The sequence below is a fragment of the Vanessa tameamea genome, chromosome 11 (genome assembly GCF_037043105.1).
Source record: "Vanessa tameamea isolate UH-Manoa-2023 chromosome 11, ilVanTame1 primary haplotype, whole genome shotgun sequence".
Taxonomy (NCBI): Eukaryota; Metazoa; Arthropoda; class Insecta; order Lepidoptera; family Nymphalidae; genus Vanessa; species Vanessa tameamea.
In genome coordinates, this window is record NC_087319.1 from 11,157,027 (window position 1) to 11,177,500 (window position 20,474).

Here is a 20,474-nt window from a genome sequence, read left to right on the forward strand (position 1 = left end):
ATCAAGGTTTGTTGTTGTCTATTGCTGTCCGCATCGTAGTGTAATAAACTCTTGAACTGTCGCGGTTACGTCGAAAGTAGTCAAATCAATTTCGTGTACAAACAAGTGCAATCAATTACATATATAGATTTTAAATATTTAATATATTAACCAATTACATCATATATTAATAAGTAAGAATGATGATTATTTACAAACCAATACGTGATTAAAAACAACGTGTGTATAGCTCTTAACTTAAGAAGTTATTACTAACTCAGTGTAGACTAAGACGTCACAACAAACAGCCAGTGACTTTCGCATTTGTAATATTAACTAATGTGAATTAATACGCGTGCAAAGTTAAATTAAGACGAGTACAGACCATTTAATAAAGAGAGAATACTTTCACTAGATTGTTTTAAGTGACTGATCCGTTCTGTTTGGAATGCAAGGATTGAGCTTACGTCAAATTAAATTAAAAAAATAACCTAATTTTCTTTAAGTGTTTTCGGTGTGGTTATTGAACCGTTCAAGTAGAGCAGAATCAATCATTGAATTGAAGCGCCATGTTTTTATTTTTATAATCCAAAATAAACTGTTTTAGTTCGATTGTCTTAATTAAGATACCTAGTCTTAATAATATAATTTTATAGTACAATTAATAAAACTGGAAATTTCATTAAAAAAAGTTTATTTTTCTCCAGCAATGAGGTCCAAAACCATATTAGGACTATATGACGTAATTGCGTGAATACCTAAAATTTAGTGTACTCGTAAACGATATAAAATAACTTTACTATAAACGTACATATATAAAGTTATAATATTGATAAAAAGTAAAATGAATAACTAAATAAATTAATATTATTTAAATAGTAAACAATAGTCAGGAGTATGACGAAATCAATGTGCTTCGTATTTGAGCACGGAGCCTAAAAATACGTTTTCAACGGTTGTTAAATTAAACAAGCCATGAAATTTAAGATTCAAACAACAAATTAATATTCATGATTTAAATGTTTGTATAATATTTTTGATTATTAAATAAACTTCGTTACGTGAAATGGCTAAAAACTTTCATTTGTAGAATCGGCCCGCTAATAACATTTTCGCAATCAATAATGGAACTATTTTTGTCGCAGCTATTAAAAAAAACAACAAACATACTCGTCACAATACTTAAATACATCCTTATTACTTAGTAGTCTTGAACTTAAATTAAAATCTTGGTGTACAAAACATAATAAAAGCATTTAATTGAAGTAATTACTCTATTAGAACATCGTGTGAAAGCGTCAAGAGTAAAAATTAATTAATTTATCGAATCAATCTCCCGTCCTGTTTTTTCGTGTGATCGTTTAATAAGCCCATCTCTTTCTATAAACAGCGTTACGAAATCAACTAAAGTTATTTTTTGGTTATAAAAATAAAGCGTATACTTGCTACTTTTACTAGACATATTTGTCTTGATCATCGTATTATATTTTAATTGTCTATGAAAAATTGTCTATAATATAACAATCACTTAGCAAAACATGTTTTTTCTTTTTAAATTTATTCACATCTGATGGTGACTGTATTTTCCTAACCAAAAGTGCGACGGTCATTCTCGTTTAGTCTTCCAACTAACGGCTCAGGGCATAAAATAGTGCATAAGTGTGGCTGTGCAAAGTTATATCACAGGACCGACGGGTTTATAACTTTTGCAGCATGGCAGTATAAACACTGCCGACTGCTATAATTCTGCACTTGAGATTTTATTGGCAAAAAAAATCCGATAAACTTTAATTGGCCTGAACCGGAGTTTGAAAGTTTTGACTTTGGGTTCCTCTGATGTGTAAGATCTGTGTGTAAGTTTCATTAATTTTTGTCTGCTGTGGTTTATTAGTATTTATGTAATATTTTGCCGACGGAACATAAATAAAAATATAGCTCATGATGATATTTCCTACAAAACTTAAACTGCTAAAGAACTGTTTTATATCATATTGTAAAACGAGATATATTTTTAATAAATATTAATCTATAATAGTGTATAAATGCTAAAGTAAGTCTGTCTGTCTATCTGTCAGCCAAAACCCCGAACCGAATTTGATGAAATTTGGTATGAAGCAAACTTGAACCACAAGGAAAGACAACGGCTATTTTGAACGTCATAACACCTGACATTCAATCCCTAAAACGAGCGTAACCGCGGTTGACAACTAGTATTATACAGGTACAATATATGATCTATTTCGAAGTTATTACACTTATAAAAAGTCAATTGTTTAACGTTGTTCGAAAAATACAATTTCAGTTTTTGGTTACTTCTCCGATCTCACATTCGATTACGTATTTAAATAAATTTTTTAATATGTAATATTCATAAAAAAAAGTTTTACATTTATTAAGCAACAGTAAACTCGAAAGTTAGAAAATTCTCTGAAGTTATTCCACATCAGAAGTAAACCATATGTACGTTGTAAGATCTATAGTATATTACTATAATGACATTTATTAAACATGCAATACGTATTCGTATTTTTTTTTTTTTGCAATGTTGGAATTAAAGAATGACCTTCTTTAAAACAATAAAATCTATATTCCAAATGTATTTAAAAAAAATGTACTAATGTCACTCTATCGATATAAAATAGATTTAAATCACTTCAATTTGAAATTCGAATCGATGTTAAAACTGCAAAAATGAGGTCGTACGCGCATCCGTTATTGTTACGCAATTCATTGGAACTTGGTAGAGATCACGAAATTCCTAACTGTGCTTGTGTTTTACTGACGTATGTATACAAGTACATTTACTTCAAGCCATATATTCTCAAACTTTATCAATGATACAAAGAACACTTGATATCAATTGTTATGCAACATCAATAAATATAACTACCAAAAAAACTAGATTGAACCAGATATAATAATAGTGAGTATAAAATTAATACGTATTTCCACAAAAATATCACCTTGGTGACTAAAATAACAGTTATATTGGATGACGTCATATAGTCACTGACACGTGACATTTCTTTGAAGCAAATGAAAATAATTTGTGGATAAAATGTTGAGTACTTTATACTTCGAACCCAAGACATAATCTGGAAGTCAAAGATTACTTGTGTAAGTAAACTCGTGATAGAAATGAGTACTTTTATTTATTTGTAAAAAAATCACTATTTAAAGATTTACTTGGTGGGAGCGCTTTGTGCAAGCCCGTCTGGGTAGGTACTATCAACTCATCATAATATATTCTACCGCTAAGCAGAAATATTTAGTATTGTTGTCTTCCGATTTAAAGGTTAAGCATGTCAGTGCAACTACAATCATAAGGGATCTATCGATCGATCTATATGTGCAAAGTAATTTAAAAATCAGAATAAATGTATTTCTCGACTAAGGAACTCTAAAAGAGGTTGAATAGCTTTGCTCTTTGCAACGTCACGCCCAGGTCGCCCGTCACTGCACCCGGTCTCTCGCAGACCTTGATTTGTTTCCTATACAACCTCGTTGCTATACATTAATATTATATTCTGTAGCGAATAGTTTGAATGGAAAAATGAAAGGAATTCTGATTAACAGTTGTCAATGTAATCAACTTAACGGGTGACCTAGAATGTCTTATGTTTACTCAATACTAATAAATATAAAGATAGATAGATAGACTTCATTACAAACACAATCAGTTACAGATATACACATATACTAGACAGTTAAAGAGAAAAAAACACAATCATATATATTATACACAATGAAGCCTATTGAACAATAAGGAAGGAAGAAAAATGGTGTCCGCACAATAGTGTGAGTTTGCAAATAATCGATCACTTGGGATATTTTGTTGGTTCCACAATTTTAAACATTATGATTGACAATTCAGTGAAGAAAAAGACAAAATTCTGTATATGTATTGCAGTCCAGTTATGGTATGTTTAGTCTCTTCCAATCGAAAAAGGTGTAAAGATAAACCTTAGATTCACATATTACCTGCAATTTGTTTATATTTTAGTTCTGCTTCTTGATAAATATATATTTGTTTATAATAATTCTAATAACGAATTAGTATCTATTTTAATTTTACTTTCAAATTTCGGAGAACAACTTGACAATCGCTGAGAATCATAAAGCTACTTTATCACGTATCCAAAATTAATTGCATAGATTATTCTTAACGATCTTGACCAATGATATCATATCAATTCAATGTCAAAATAGTTTATTTCTTCTGCTGTTTTTACTCGTCCCGTGTTTGGGATAGGCCGGTCCATGGTACCGGATGTTTTTTTTACATCTGGTAACATTATGGATGCAGCGAGTTGGGTGCGAGATAACTAGAACCTTTAGGAAGTAAATGTGATTGAATTAGAAAGTGATCTATAATGAGGATTAATTTCCTTGGTCTCGTGAAACTCTTACTTTACCTAGAATAGATACTTGATAGTAAATGTTGTTATTGCATTTGCAATTTATGTTTTTGTAAAACGTCTTTATCCGTTATAGACGTGGCATTTGGACATGGTTTCCATGGTCTCAATTTGCAAGATTATTATTCTGTGGATTTAAAATATAGCTATTATATTTCCAACATTAAAAAAAAATGGAACACTTTTCTCTTATATTATATACTGTTTAATATTTATATTATGTAAATGAATTGCTTTTTTGAATGCAAATGATCAAAGTACATTGCTATTTTACTGAATACTAACCTAACCTTCAACTGAGTTTTTTTGCTGTTTTTAATATTGGGTCACACTTTTTATCTTTTTACTCGATACTATATTTTATTATAATAAAATATAATTAATTTGTCCGTTTCAATACCATGATCAGGTTAATTTGACAATTTGTCACGGCTGTCCAGCAAAGAGGAACCTTGGTATTTCAAGACGCAAATTGCAAAACGCATCTCGGGTTACCGACCTTTTATTGTTTATAAAAATAATAACACTATCCACATGCATTTCCTATGGTACTTGGCAGGCTGTTTTCTGCAAGCCTTAGGTTTAACTCCGACTCAGTATTTCTTCGCGCGCCAACGGAGCGCGACGTTTTGCTGAGCGGCCATTTTTAAAAAGTTTAATACATTTTTTACGGTCCCAAAACCGCGTTGAGAAATTTTCAGTTCATCATCACACGTTACGAATTGAAATAAAAACAGTGACAGTTGCTATTGTGCTGTGTTATACATATTTGGATGTCTTTTGGATGATTATTAAAGACAATTAAATAATACAAAACAGGTAAAGTTTGATGTGTTAAATAAAAACAATTATGTTTGTGTAAACATTTAATGGAAACAATTTATATGGATATAGACCGTACGTTCTAATGTAATGAGATAATTAACATGTATGTTTTAATTTAATATATTATCCGTATATACAATTGCATTATGATTCACAGCTTTATATATATAATGCATTTCATACTAGTGATCATTTGTAATAATTTAGTTATATTTTTCCTTAATGGTCTAAAATCTATATTATACGCGCTTAAGCTACTGGTTATCCTTCAGAATATTCGCACAAATTTCAATAAGTTAGAATTCTAATACAAATTTACATGCTGTAAAACTCAATACGTCATAATAATTTACGGGTAGCTAAGTAAGAAACTAAAAATATTAGCTGTAAGTTTGATTGTTTGGGCGATGGTCGTTCTTTAATATTTTATCATGCTTTTGATGTGAGTCCATTTCAGTAGATAACGGACAGTCTCGTAAGATACGATATGACTGACGTTTAGTATTTTGTAAAACTCTTGGATTACTATTTTATACGGAAGCATTTATAATTGTTATATTTCAAACGGCATTTGGTGGAGAAACGTTATCTCACTAAAACAAATTAATGATTGTTTTTATTTAGATTCTATGGATTTGCAAATCGTTACATTACTGTTTTACAGTGATCGTTGACAGTTGCATGATGGTATTTGGCATAGTGACATGCGAGTTTTAGTAGATAAATATTTACAAAGAACAAAAACACTAGAACGCTTGCCGACTATTAGCTTGTTTTCAGAAATTATGCTACTTATAAAGGATATGACATTTCACGCTTGTCGCCTCAATAGTCTAATTTCAAGCAGATGATACTGCGATTGGAAACTACTTATATAATATCATATCCATATAAATACTTACTAAGACATCCCAAACTTGCTGCTTTTTCTAGTGTAACTACAATTAGGCATTAAAAAAACAACCTGCCCTCATATATTTTTATATATAATAATAAATAAATAAATAAATATTGGACAACATCACATACATTACTCTGATCTCAATGTAAGTAGCTAAAGCAGTTGTGTTATGGAAATCAGAAGAAACGACGGTACCACAAACACCCAGACCCAAGACAATATAGAAAACTAATGAACTTTTTCTACATCGACTCGGCCGGGAATCGAACCCGGGACCACGGAGTGGCGTACCCATGAAAGCCGGTGTACACACTACTCGACCACGGAGGTCGTCATCATTCATTTTTAAATATGATCATTTTTATATATGACAATGACATACACTGTGGTAAGGTGAATGTTACGTTAAAAGCCGAGTGATTACTTTATGTTTATAAAGAAAGGCGACCGGTGACTTTTAATGGTTCCGTATTTGGGTCCACACACTAATAACCGTCAAACATCCAAACCTTGTAAATTACTTACTTACTTCTGCGTTCCGATTTCTTTGAGCCAGTACAATTACAATACAGAAAAAATCTTAGATTCCATGGTTGGTCGTGCATTGACAATGTAACCGGTACGTACTTATTCTATTGTCAGATTCTATGGGTGAAGGTCGCCTAGCTATGAAAATAAAAACAAAAGATATATGCCTAATGTGAGGATGATTTGTTCAAGAAGGTAGTTACGAAGAGTTGTCCCTTCTCGTTTTAGGGCTTGGTTGTCAGGAGTTAGGTGTAGAAAAGTAGCTATATCCTTCCTTAGGGTCCAAGCTTGCTTCGCCAAATTTCGGTCAATGGCTAAGCCGTCAAAGCATAACAGACAGACAGAGTTACTTTCGCATTTATAATATTAGTATAGATAGCTTGTTGGTTAGTGGCTAGCTTATAAGGTCGCAGATCCTGAGATAGTAAGTACGATCCTCGGGTCGGACCTATAAAACTTTATTGCCTACCTCGAAGCTAAGAGATGAGGTAATGTTCTTTTATGGTATAGGTTAACAATACTGAGTACTGTTGTTCGGCGGTAGAATATCTAATGGGTGGGTAGTACCTAGCCAGACGGGCTTGCACAAAGCCGTACCACCAAGTAAATGTAAATGCTCTTGTCCAATCTCAGATCGAAGCTTTTCTCTAAACTCTTTAGGTTTGTGATTCACTACCATAATATTAATATTGTTTCAATACAACTTTACTAAAATTATTTTATATATTGTAATAAAAAAATTGTGAACGTTACACACGAAATACTCAGGTACCGACATTGATCAAACTGTACGTACGTAATTGATTAATTCGATATCACAGGAAATTATTTAATAAGAAAGTTGATCATGTAATTTTTTGATATTCATCGCTTGAAATTATGGGAAATTCAATCACGTCAGATTCTTGGTCAGTGTTTAATAATAGTAATTATATTTTGTTTACATAACAGCTTGTATAAGTAAGCATGTTGTTCCTGTAACGATTACTAATGATAGATAAGATTATTAAATAATAACATTTTAAAATTGATTTATCGTCAGTAGAAAGGAAGAAAGGCTTAATAGCCAAAATTGTGCTTTTGGGAAATGAGGTCCAAAGTTTAGTTAACAAAACTCATTTTATAAAAGTATCATTTTGGAATTATGCCTTTCTTCCTTTCCGCTGACGTAATATTTATTTTTAAAAATATTTTGTTTATCAGTTTCAAATAAAAATACATTTGGCTATTTTCTGTCAAGCAATGTTCAGCAACAGCCCTAAGTTACGAATTTCACAGGTTTTCCAGTACCGTTTCTTGAGTAGCATGTAAAGCCGTTGGTCCTGCGTCTAAAGTTTTTCCGTTAGGATTAGCTGTATAATCTCCCTCGATATTAGCCGCTATGATCGAAAACGCCTGAAAGAACACAATATCGTATAATTGACACCAATATCGATACAATGTACTATTTTCAAACCAACACTAGCACTATGCGCAGGCCCCTCTTAAACCACGATGCAGGAGGTGCAATAAAACCTGGCCCTCGCGTGTTGGAGGCGCCGATGAGGGTCAAGTCTTGGGTCATCGGTAAATAGCCCCAGAAAAACTTTTCTGGGGTTAGATCGCTGGAACACTGCTTGCATCTTTCGCTTGTTATACTTAAGGCGGGACTGACCATGTGACGGCAGGTATTGTTACCACTGTGTAAAAAACAATGTTTACTTTAACATCCATATATTTAATCAAGCATGAAACTTTAAATGCTATTGGGCGACAAATAGCTCAATCGGTGTAGATGGAACTTTAATATCTTTTGAAATAGATTCACTTAAAAAAAAGGTAGAACTAACATTGGAGATCAAACTCATAGCATTGTCAAAAGGGGCAACTTTAGAAACTGATTGTTTATAAAACTTGTTAAGCAGTTGTTTAGTTAAGCACTCTTCTCTCTTTCTGATATCATTGATTTGACATTCGAGAGAAAGAGACCAAGCATTGTTTAACGAATCTCCACCAAAACAACATTTACAGATCAAGCCTAAGAGATCATACAAAAAATAAGATATATTCGTGTAGATATGACATGACAAAGTTTGATAAGATGTTCTCCGCGAAGAAGGACCTGTCCAACTTTGTGTTTAAGTCTTAGAAGAAAATAATCGTTAATTAAAAATATGATCTTCATTCATAAAACTTAAAGCTAATTTGGTGAATTACAAAATATCCCCGATGCATAATTATGAATACGTAAACTTATCCAGCCCAGGGTCACGTTGCGACAGCAACTGAGTCTTCAGTTGGATAAAACATGCACTATTGCACATCACTGGTTTAGTTAATACAATGACTCCTCTATATAATAGTACCTTACAGTCTGCAGATAATTTGTGTGGGTTTTTTGTACATGTGTGCGTTACAGTGATGAGTAATTATTTATACGTTTATTATCAATGTTTGCGTTAGGTATATCAATAGCATTTATAAAAAAAAATATTGAATATAAATTACGAGTTCTAACCACTGGGCCGAGATGGCCCAGTGGTTAGAACGCGTGCATCTTAACCGATGATTTCGGGTTCAAACCCAGGCAGGCACCATTGAATTTACATGTGCTTAATTTGTTTATAATTCATCTCGTGCTCGGCGGTGAAGGAAAACATCGTGAGGAAACCTGCATGTGTCTAATTTCAATTCATGTGTATTCCACCAACCCGCATTGGGGCAGCGTGGTGGAATATGCTCCATACCTTCTCCTCAACGGGAGAGGAGGCCTTAGCCCAGCAGTGGGAAATTTACAGGCTGATTATGTATATACTATGCGTGTCTGTGTGAGAGAGTGTGTGCATATTTTGTGTTATGTAAATTATAAACATTGTATAAAATTGAGTTAGAAATACCGTGAAACACGATTGTTCTGTTGAACTACGTCAGTACGTTACTAGTGATAATTGTACTTTACTAACCTCGAATAATACCTAAATGAAATTTCATGAGCTGTATTTTAGATACATATATTAAATGTAACGGTACATTCAAAGTTCCGTATGTAGGTACAATGTAGGGACTGTCAAGTGACACATCTGTGATAAACGGTCACTACCGTACATAGACAGTTGCGGTGTAAGATATATTAAACATGTTTCATATCGTCAATGCACCAATCTACTACCAGTAAGAAATTATGTCCTTTGCAGTGGCGGGCTAACATGGGGGTGGAAGAGGTTCGCCCCGGGCCTGCAGTCTTGGGGCCCCCAAATGCATCCGCGCTCCTTTTATCAATATCTAAACAAGACTTTGGAAATGTGCTTAGTACCTACATAATTTTATCAAGATCAAAACACTACACCCTACAGCCATCTAGACTTTTTACACATAAATAAATAAATAAATATATATACATAATAAATAAACATAAACGCTTATGTATACACAAATGTTAACTGACTGGGGGGCCTCATTCAGCTTTGCCGTCCCGGGCCTTGACAGGCTTAGTCCGCCACTGGTCCTATGTGCATAGGTATATTGTAATTACATTGGTTCACTCACCAACGTAATATGTACTTAATATATATTAAACACATACATTCCTATTTTTGTTTTATATTTGCGTCGTTAGTACAGCCGTAGATCTGTTACTACCCGTATTTATACGTAAGTAATTTTCGTCATATGTTCGTAAATTAGCAACCTATTGCAAAACGTGAACTAGTTTTGTATTGAACAACATCTGATAATTTGATATGTTTTTTTTTATTTTTCCACCAATCTAACGTGCCATTGTGTTTGGACTTTGTTTTGGAGATGCCATCCGTACTAATATTTTAAATGCGGAAGTAACACTGTTTTCCTGTCTTTTACGCTTTCACAGCCGAATCGCTGAACCGATTTTGATTAAATTTGATACGGAGTAAGCGTGAACTGCAAGAAAGGACATAGGCTACTTTTTTTATTTCACCCTTCGCATACTTTACGATGAAAGTTTAATTTGGATTTATTTATTTTTTATCGTACATACTGACAACGTCAGTTTGACGTAGAAGAACAGGTGACAACCGAAAAGTATCATAGTTGATGTGAATATCGAAAATATATTACTAACGTGAAGGACTAGTCTTACATTTTCGAATATTATCATGTCTGATAACGAGTTGCCTAACCCCTTCGATATATAACACCTATATATTAGTCTTAACAATATTCATAAACTTCTCATCTTCGAGACCACCTCAGACATGCAGGTTCAATAACGATGTTTTATTCATCTAAAACCAGTAATAATTAGCAACGAATACGGATATAATGTCACAAAGTTAGAGGTGCGTGCGTGGGATCGATTTTTTGCGTCACAGTCTAAGCTAAACAATCGCTGCTAACTAATTTTTTTTTATATACTATATTATTTAAATATTTTATTTCTTTAATTTAAAATAATTCAATCAAAAATGCCTGAACAAGGACGCCGCGTGTCCAGCGGGTATTAATAAGCAAATAGAGCACGCGCAATCCAGTAGGCCACTGCACAAATCGAAACAGGGCGATACTTCAAAGCCGCCATAATTAGTCGCTAAATAACACGCTTGAGTTACGAACCTCGGGTCGAAAATTGGCTTGTTTTAAGTAATAACGCTAAAATATGCAGTGATTTCTTGTAAGATTGTTGTCGTTTGCGGTAAATCAATTCTAATTTTAAAGAGATCAATAGATCAGCTACTCGTGAGCATTCTATACGAATTATGTTACCAATGTTTCTAATATTGTTTATTTTTTATTTCATCCAACATTTCTGATGTCTTGACACGAGTTTCGCATCCGATTTCCACTCTTGTTTTAAATTTAACGTAATAATATTTTTAATTAAATAAAAACATTATTTTCACGTGATGTGCGATAAAAATCAGGTCATTTGACGTCATACCACAATAAACTGCTGACCGGACATTTTTTTCTGATCGCAACCTAGTTGACTGATGCTGCTGTTGCTTTATTAATAAATAGATTACATTATATACTTAAAAAACCTATTTTTTTAAACTAGTCAATGATGTTATCTTCTATTGTATAACACCTATTACAGAGTAATAGGAATATTAAAAAATACCAGTAAAATTACTACGAAAATAAATCTTACAACAGAAACAATTTCTTCTATGCAATTGTCCGTCATGGGAATCGGTCGTTGTTATCAGAGCTATCAGATGTAGATAGATGAAAATATCAGGTATATTCCTACTGTTATTTTATAGATAATAAAAACATTGTGTTCTGAAACGTTACCCAATTATTATTTTTTTATGAAAAAATATTTGATATTCAATTTGTAGTAGAATAACGCCCAAAGCGTTCCTTCATTACTAGACACTGTATTTTAGTTAAAGTATTAAAAAAAAAAGAAAAACGCTTTGTATCGAATTTCAACCACTACGGATAATCCCTAAGAGGGCTCGCATAATCCGAATATACAGCAATATGACTCGACCGAATACATTATAGCCATAAACACGAATATATACCCTGACAATCCTGGTACTCGTGGTACCTTCCAATATGGCAAGATCGTCACATACAAACGCGTTTATAAAATTCGTGTATCTAAACTTTGTTCTTAAATAACCGACTGTGTAATCATTTTAAATTATGCATAAAAAGAAATTTCGTGAAATTAATAGTTAAAGTCACAAGTTTTTGCTTATGATGTTAATAACATGGTCCTGCCAGGATTAGGATTAGAATTAGGCCATCTTATGATAAGTAGACATTTGCTGTGTAGAAAATATTAACCATTCCTTATATAGTCTACGTTTTAAGGAACTAAAATACTATGTCCCTGTACACTGGCTCACTCACCTTTCAAACCGGAACACAACAATATGAACTATATAAGATTTTAAATTAACATGGTTATTTTTATTACTAACAGTATTTAAAACGGGATATTTACCATGTTTTTTATTTTTATTTGGTGGAGCTCGATATTTCGACATTATCTACGAATGTCTCGTTGACGAGACTCTCAAGACCAAATAAAAATAAAAAACATGGTAAATATCCCGTTTTAAGTACTGTTAGTAATAAGAACTATTTCTGTCTGGTGCTAGAATATCCGATTAGAAATATTGGAAGTATTGCTAATGGTACTGAAATAAATTGGTTTATCACAAAGCATTTGCAATTGTACTTGTATCATCTCTTATTTGATTCTCAGTTCTATCTTATCAACCTTTGGACGTTATCATTCATACAAGTCATTGTGCAATGCGTGTGAAAGCACCATTTATATTAAGACTTACGTCATTCTGATAATGTCGATATTCTTGCGAAATTGAGACGGATTGGATTCTCAATAAAAGAAAATTTATATAATACGGGGCAATGTTGCTAGTGTGTTGAGTTCCTTATTTTAACGTCGATATCAATTATTATTTTAGTCTGTATTAAAAAAAACAATACATTTCCATTTTAGTTTTAAATGGTTGAATAGTTATTTTATTGTAAATTTAATATATTGAATGTGATAAAAGATATCTAATCTATTTTGAAAAATATCTATATACATCATTATGTACTTACGTCACTACTCTAAGAATGTAAGAATTTGACTTTTATGTTACAATTTTGATTCTTTTGACTACTATTTCTATACTACAATAAATAAAACTGAAGAGGTTTTATGTACTGGCTCTATGGTCTAACAATCCGATTTATAAAAAAAAAACGGTTATATTAGATAGCCCATTTATTGAGAAAGGTTATGAACTATATTACATCATGTTACGAACCACGGGAGCGGAGCAGTGAAACTACGCGAAGCAGTATTTCGCCCTTGATACATTTTTAAACATAATTAAACGAAATCTTTCCATGCAAGAAATAAAATAATAATTACTTAGAAATTTAATTTCATAATCAGTTGATAAATTTCTTCAATAGCACAATGGTTTATTGGTTGCCTAGCGATGTAAAAAGTCACGGGTTCATTTACTCCTGGAGCAAGCACATTGGACGACAACTAAGAATATTAGTAATTCCTTAAAATGGAGAACTGTTAATATTCATTAAAAAATGGATAGAGAACAAATTGTTTTTCTCTGTACTCGTAAGTTTATTGTATTCGTAAGTCGTTTATCCTGATTGAAAATCAACACAGAGACGAAACTACTTGGTCTGTAAAACTGTTTTTTTTAACATAACCATAAAAATGTAAGCAAGCTAAGAAAGGTTTTTGATGACCAATTTTGACGTACGAAGTCGAGACGGCAGGTAGAGTAACAATAATACGCAAAAGATGCTTTACACGTTAATTGTTACTAAAAAATATAATTAAAAGTCAAATGCATCTAGCTTAGGTGATCAATTTTAAGTTACTGATGGTACTCTACCTACATGCACGCTTAGAATAAAAAAACTGAAGTCCGTGGCCTAAATAACGAAGGCGATTCACAAAAACCAACAATACACGTCGTTTACTTAGACAAAGAGTTGTATTTGCGTTGTTGCACCCACGAATATATTTGACCTTTAAGTGATCATAAGCCATCTGGTATAGAAGCCTTTTTAAATTGATTATTTTTTTGTTTATACATATATTTTCTTTGAATCTCTATAGACTCTGCACTTGTGTTCTTGCTTAAGTCAATTGGCCAACCTGTTTAATTATTTCATTACATAAATAAAAATGAACTATTAATTACTTGCGTAGATGCATTACATGGAGAATTTAAATGTTCAAATTCGCTCCGCCCCGCTGGAGTCGGCTGGGCCTTACTGACGATTACTGGTATTGGGTCATTTTACTTGTTCTTTTGTGGGTTTAATTCTTGAATTCTTTCAAGAGATAACTGGAGGCGTTTGTCTTCGCTTTTTGATGAACTGATGGTAAGGAGCCATCTTTACTTTTGGTTATATCAGATACTGTACTATATAATAAATACCACCCATACTGCATATTGATGTTCAGTGCTGTGCTGGAACTATTGGCCGTCTAGATGTATCAACGAGGCCTTGCACAGATTTGTACCATTAGTACAAAAAAACTGTCTTCAATTTCTGAAATCAATAGAAATCTACATACCTATATCAAGTTTTATTTATCTTGTGATTCTTATACAATTATCTAACTAAACAAAAAAGTTAAGAGTAATTCACGCTTTTACTTAAAATTTTGTTTGTTTTTTTTTTTTTTATTAATATTAGACGATAGGCTTACGTCGACTGATAATCAAAAAACAATGTAACATTTTCCTCGCAGAAGCTAAAAATAAAAAAGATTTATCTGTTAGGTACACCAAATATATTATGGAATAAAATATTTTTAATTAATCAACAGTTTTATGTTTATGATGTAAAATATAAAAATACACTATCGCATACTAATGCATCAGGATCTAATTTAAATAGTGAACGGCGAAGGCTGAGACTTCTGAGAAATACGCTTCAAATGCCTTCAGTATGTTATGCTATAATTATATTCATTTAAATATGTCAATATTATATATAATTAATACAAACCTATTTATTAAATAAATATAATATTTTGTCTTCTGATTTTTTTATAATCAAACTAGTTACTCGTTCCGACTTCGTACGAGTGAAATAAGATTAAATTAATTATATACTTTAAAAAAAATCCTGTTATCCGATAGTCAATCTCAACTATCCAGGGACTATTTATTATACTTACATACACATACAGAAGCATTAAATATGTAAAGATTATTTAAACGACTTCTTTATTTTTAACGGGATGACATAATATTATATAAATGTTATATGACTTTAATATTATTAAATTAATTAAATATAAAAAAAAACATTCTCGCTTACGCAACTTTTATAGACAGCGCTGCCTTGAATTTATAAAAATTGTAAATATGATTTGTATTTTATCGATTTTAAGTCGTTATAATCGATTACGAAACATCACGTTAATATCGAATAGCCGCGTAATTATAATTTAAATTTGTTACAAGTATGCTTGTATCGCCCACTTGATTACTTAAATTGTAGGTACAGGTTATTAATGTGGCGCCTTCAATGAGTAATTTAGATTTAAGCATATGACACAGTACTTGTCCTAGTAAGACAGGTGTATATATGTTGATCAAAAGTTTTAAATTTAATTCACAAAAACGATTATTTTTCCATCGTGTATCGTTGGCTTTATAATAATATTAAAAAAGGTATACTCTTACATGTGTGTGTATATAAATATATTCTTAGAAAATAAAATTGCATTAAGTATATATTAAAAACCATTGCCAGTAATATTTCCCTTGAATACATTCTAGATGGGCCTTTACTTCCAATTAGGGGAAGTCTGACAACCTTAATTAAAAAGATTTGTTTTGAAGATAAAACTCCACAACTATATTAATACTTTCAAACGAAAACAGTCCATGTTACATTGGTTTAGATATCAAAATTCATTAAAAATATCGTTCTTTGAAGATCTATACGTGAAGTACCTATAAGTAAGGCGTACTACTAAGTGATTGATGTTTAAGAATAACAATAAATCAGTTTGATTTAATTTTGGTGTAACTGAGTCTTGTCTGTACTCGGTCATGGTACAGACTAAAAACTAAAGCTTATTTATAGCGAGTATAAGAGCTAGCTTTGGATAAATAGATAGATGCTGGAATTTAAACTCGATTTCCAACGCAGGACTGATCAAGAACAGTAATTGTACCAACCTCATTGTAAATCTGGTTTTTGCAACTATGAGAGTTTCTCGCCGTTTCTTCTCGCTGGAAGCTGTTTTAGTAGAATTGAAGTAATGACGATAAAAAAAAAATCCGTGTGAGTCTCGGGACGCCCGACAGAAGTGATAACTTAATCTTTCCAAAATACGGCTAGCGTTGTGGGGTAGAGTGAGAGAGGAGGAGCCTGCCTACCGCTGCCGTATGCGTAAGAGAAAGGCAAGTCAGACAGACTGGCGCCGTAACGCGTTACGTAACGTAACGGTTTACCCCATAAGAAATTATCGCTTCAAAATGCTTCATTTATAGTTTACTTGAATACAATTTATTGGATTCAGATTTCGAATTCTACAAAATCATCTTGATAGCGTCCATTCATTCATTATCATCGTCCATTCATTAGTTATCTATATAAAGTAAAAAAGTTAAAACAAACTGTAAATAAGTTACACTGAAGCTTCCTATTCTTCTCAGAATAACGTTTGGAGTATATTCCACCAAGCTGCTCAAATATGATGTATGCGAATGTAGCAGATTTTCATCATGTGATCAATTACAATGTAAATGGGATTTTAATCTTCTACTTCCTTTTTGCATATAAAGATAAATAAAAAAAAATGAAATTTCAAAACAAACCTATATTTAATACATGTATGTACTAAGACGAATAGAACGTACTAGATTGTATTTACCAAGAGCGACAAAAGTGTGTGCAAAATTCGAGCTCAATTGGTTGAGCGAACTGCTTTAAAATTCAATTGCAAGATTTAACCCACATTGATCAACAGGCAAAGTTAAAATAAATGCTTGTAATAAAAATGTTTATTAAAAAATAAATTAAAAAACACTTACTCTATACTTTGTATGGATTGTATTAGATGCCCGTCTCGACATCTTCCGGGTAAAATTCATAGAAAGATCAACATTATAATTATCATTTCCAAAAATAATTTCTTAGCGGATGTTTACGTTATAAAATGAACCTATGGGTTTTATTTGAACTTATAAATTATTAATTATTGTAACAGTTCTCCGGCAGAGCATAGCATATTCCAATGGAAGTAGGACTAAAGATAAACAAAACTTAGACATACGTATTCCGCAAATCCATAGTTATTCACTATGGATAGGTTAATCAAGCTCTCGACCAATGATATCGCGTCAATTTGCTGTCAAATGTTGTTTATTGGGCTTTTCGCCTCTTATGGTTCGAATAGAGTATACTCCTCAATAGCCTACTATCAAAGGTTTCGATATACACAATATTAATAATTTACATATAATTCTAACACTAGTTCAACTTTCTAGGCTTAATTTGGCTGTACATCGATAGTCAGTCAAGACAAACTATTTTATAAATATAGATAACTAGCTTCTGCCCGCGACTTCGTCCGCGTAGATTTCGGATTTGTGACAGGATTGCGTATCTCAAACGGAAATCAAAATAACATAAAGATACAATTTTTTTTTTAAAATAAATAGAAGTACATTCTGTGACTGTTTCATTCCTGGGAGAAATTATTTTGATAAGGATTAATAACATGAGTAAAATAAATGCATTTAAATGTAGTCCAAAAAAATATCAAGATTTTTAAATAAAAAAATGGTTGTTGTGCCTCACTCGACATAGATGGGTATAGTGTGTCGCGGACTTTTTTGTAGATATTTATAAGATCTACACTTAATTTGAACATTTTATGGTTCTATCTTTTATAGTTTTGGCAGTGTACGCAAAATAAGTAATTTTTTTGGTTGATTTTTGACACCTTGAATCCGAAAAACCCAAATATCTTACAGAACCCTATTTTTTCCAAAATAAAATTTAGCCTATGTTACTCGTGGATAATGAAGCTTTCGAATGCTGAAAGATTTTTTTAAATCGGTTCAGTAGTTTTTGAGCCTATTCATTACAACCAAACAAACAAAGTTTTCTTCTTTATAATATTAGTATAGACAAGTTGTTGACAGGGGCTTCATTCCCGTTAAATATAAAAGTACCCTGTGTCCTTTCTTTGGTTATAAACTTGCTTCATAGCAAATTTCATCAAATTCGGTTTAGTTGTTTGGCCGTGAAAGAGCAACAGACAGACAGAGTTACCTTCGCAACTATTTTATTTATAGATACGTTTTCTATTATCCTTTTAATATTTTTGGATTGATATAATTAAAAAGAATCAGTACAACATTTCGTTATGAAGATTTCACGCTAAATAATTTTAGGGGCTACATAAAACGAAGTCTCAGAAACATAAACGTCTAAAAATAATAAACTTCTGTTTATGGAGTTTCGTCTTACGAAGATCCGAATTAAGTGTTCTTAAAAATAGGTCTAACGATGGCTCAATGGCCGTGAATGATTTGAAAGAAAACAGATGGCGAGTAACAAAAGCAAGGAAGCTACTAATTAACTTTATGATTGTTGAATGAAACCGACACGGTGTGTAAATCTATATAAATATCTATATACGTCTATGTACACACATAGTAGAAATTACCGAACACCACAATCTTGAAATTTATCAATGTTTGTAATTTTTATTTTAATCTGTGTGCGACCTTTTAAATCTCTCAATCAAAAATACACAGTCAAATAAGAAATTCATGATTACAAGAATATATTTTTAAAAAAATCTTCTATTATTTCCCATTTTTTTTCGCATGTAGGCACACTAAAATAAAAAATAGAACATGATATTCCAAAGGCACGAAAAATATTTCTGTGGAGACATCAATATAATAATAAAAAAAAACCTCTAATAAGTATTTAATATTGGCAATCGATAAGTTGACAGATAAATACAACATTAAAAAAAACCGTTCTTTATATTTTTTATACGATTAAATACCTAGATTTAAGTCTTTGTTGGAATGCTACCGGATACGCTCGGTTAAGTTCGTCGGCTTCAACGCAGCCGAGATGTTGTATACAAGAATGTTATTAAAAAAACGCTTAAGGTTTAAAAGTAGATTTTATGTCGCGCGTGATTCGTATCTCCATTTAGAGAACAAAAACATATCATTAAAGGATATTTAGACAGAGTTGTCACGCTGTAAATTTATCGTTGATAAACTCAATTAAAAGCCATAGAAAAATTGAGTTTCTTTTTATGTTGGTTAATATTCTCCGTATTTTCTACAAAAATAGGACTAGTATTTATTTATTTTTAACTTACTTCATATAAAGAACAGATAACGTTACAATAATAAAAAATGTATGAGGGGAAAATGGTGCCCAACGTAAGTCTCGTCGCTTATAGAAATCTCTCACTAGATAACGTTTGGTAAGGGAACGGGTTAAGATATTGATCTTAACCCGTTCGTCAATAGGTTTGATACTTTAATTGTAAAGTATCAAACCTATCGAACAGGGCCGGTTTCACACGCAAAGAAAATGTGATATAAATATATTTCATACCCTTTAGCACTCAGGAATACCTTATTTACCTAGAATTGAATAATTCGTTCGTTCCGGAGAATATATTTTATCTCTTTATAAAATAAATACAGATAAATCAATAAACAATCTACTAATATATCTGAACATCCCAATGATAAACACATGCAGATACGCCATATACAAATACTATGTTATTTTTCCACCTTTACTGAACCCTACTTTAGATTTGAACGTCGAGGACAATCACCAAGCCCCTGACATTGCTGGTGTGCGGCCAACCGTGTGACCTGCGACGGTAATCATGTCCCTTGTACGAGATCATTGGATCACTGGACAAAAAGCGTTAAGTTGAGGTTTAGCTGTGGAGCAGCTACCTTTGAAACTCAACAAGGTCGACTGGAAACTCAGTCTGCTGTTCATTTCACTATTACGCAACGGATGATAATAATTAGAATATAAGTTATATTTACATTTAAATATATATAATGAAATTGTTACTTAGTTGCGTCTGTATATTTAATATTTTTTTTGGATACAGTGTCAAAATATAGATACCATTTTTTAATTTTTATGTCTCTGGCGAACTGATCGCCGAACACGCTGACCTGATCGGTCAATACATACATATATTCGGGAAAAATCGCGCTGAATAGATAATGTTTTCCCGCCTTTCTTACTCTACTTGGTGGTAGGGCTTTGTGCAAGCCCGTCTAAGTTGGTACCTTCCATTTATAATCGCGAGGAAACCTGCA

General features: G+C 32.1%; 1 protein-coding gene across 4 annotated transcripts in view; it reads left to right on the forward strand.

Moving 5' to 3' along the window:
- Nucleotides 1–20,474, forward strand: part of LOC113396189 (uncharacterized) — a 95,493-nt gene that overhangs the window by 11,367 nt on the left and 63,652 nt on the right. Inside the window, exon 1 of one of the 4 annotated variants that reach the window (XM_026634028.2) lies at nt 5,104–5,216. The exons of the other annotated variants lie outside the window; for them this stretch is intronic. The gene's annotated coding sequence lies outside the window, so the exon portion shown is untranslated. Of the gene's footprint in view, nt 1–5,103; nt 5,217–20,474 lie in introns of those variants that run through there. 4 annotated transcript variants of the gene reach the window in all.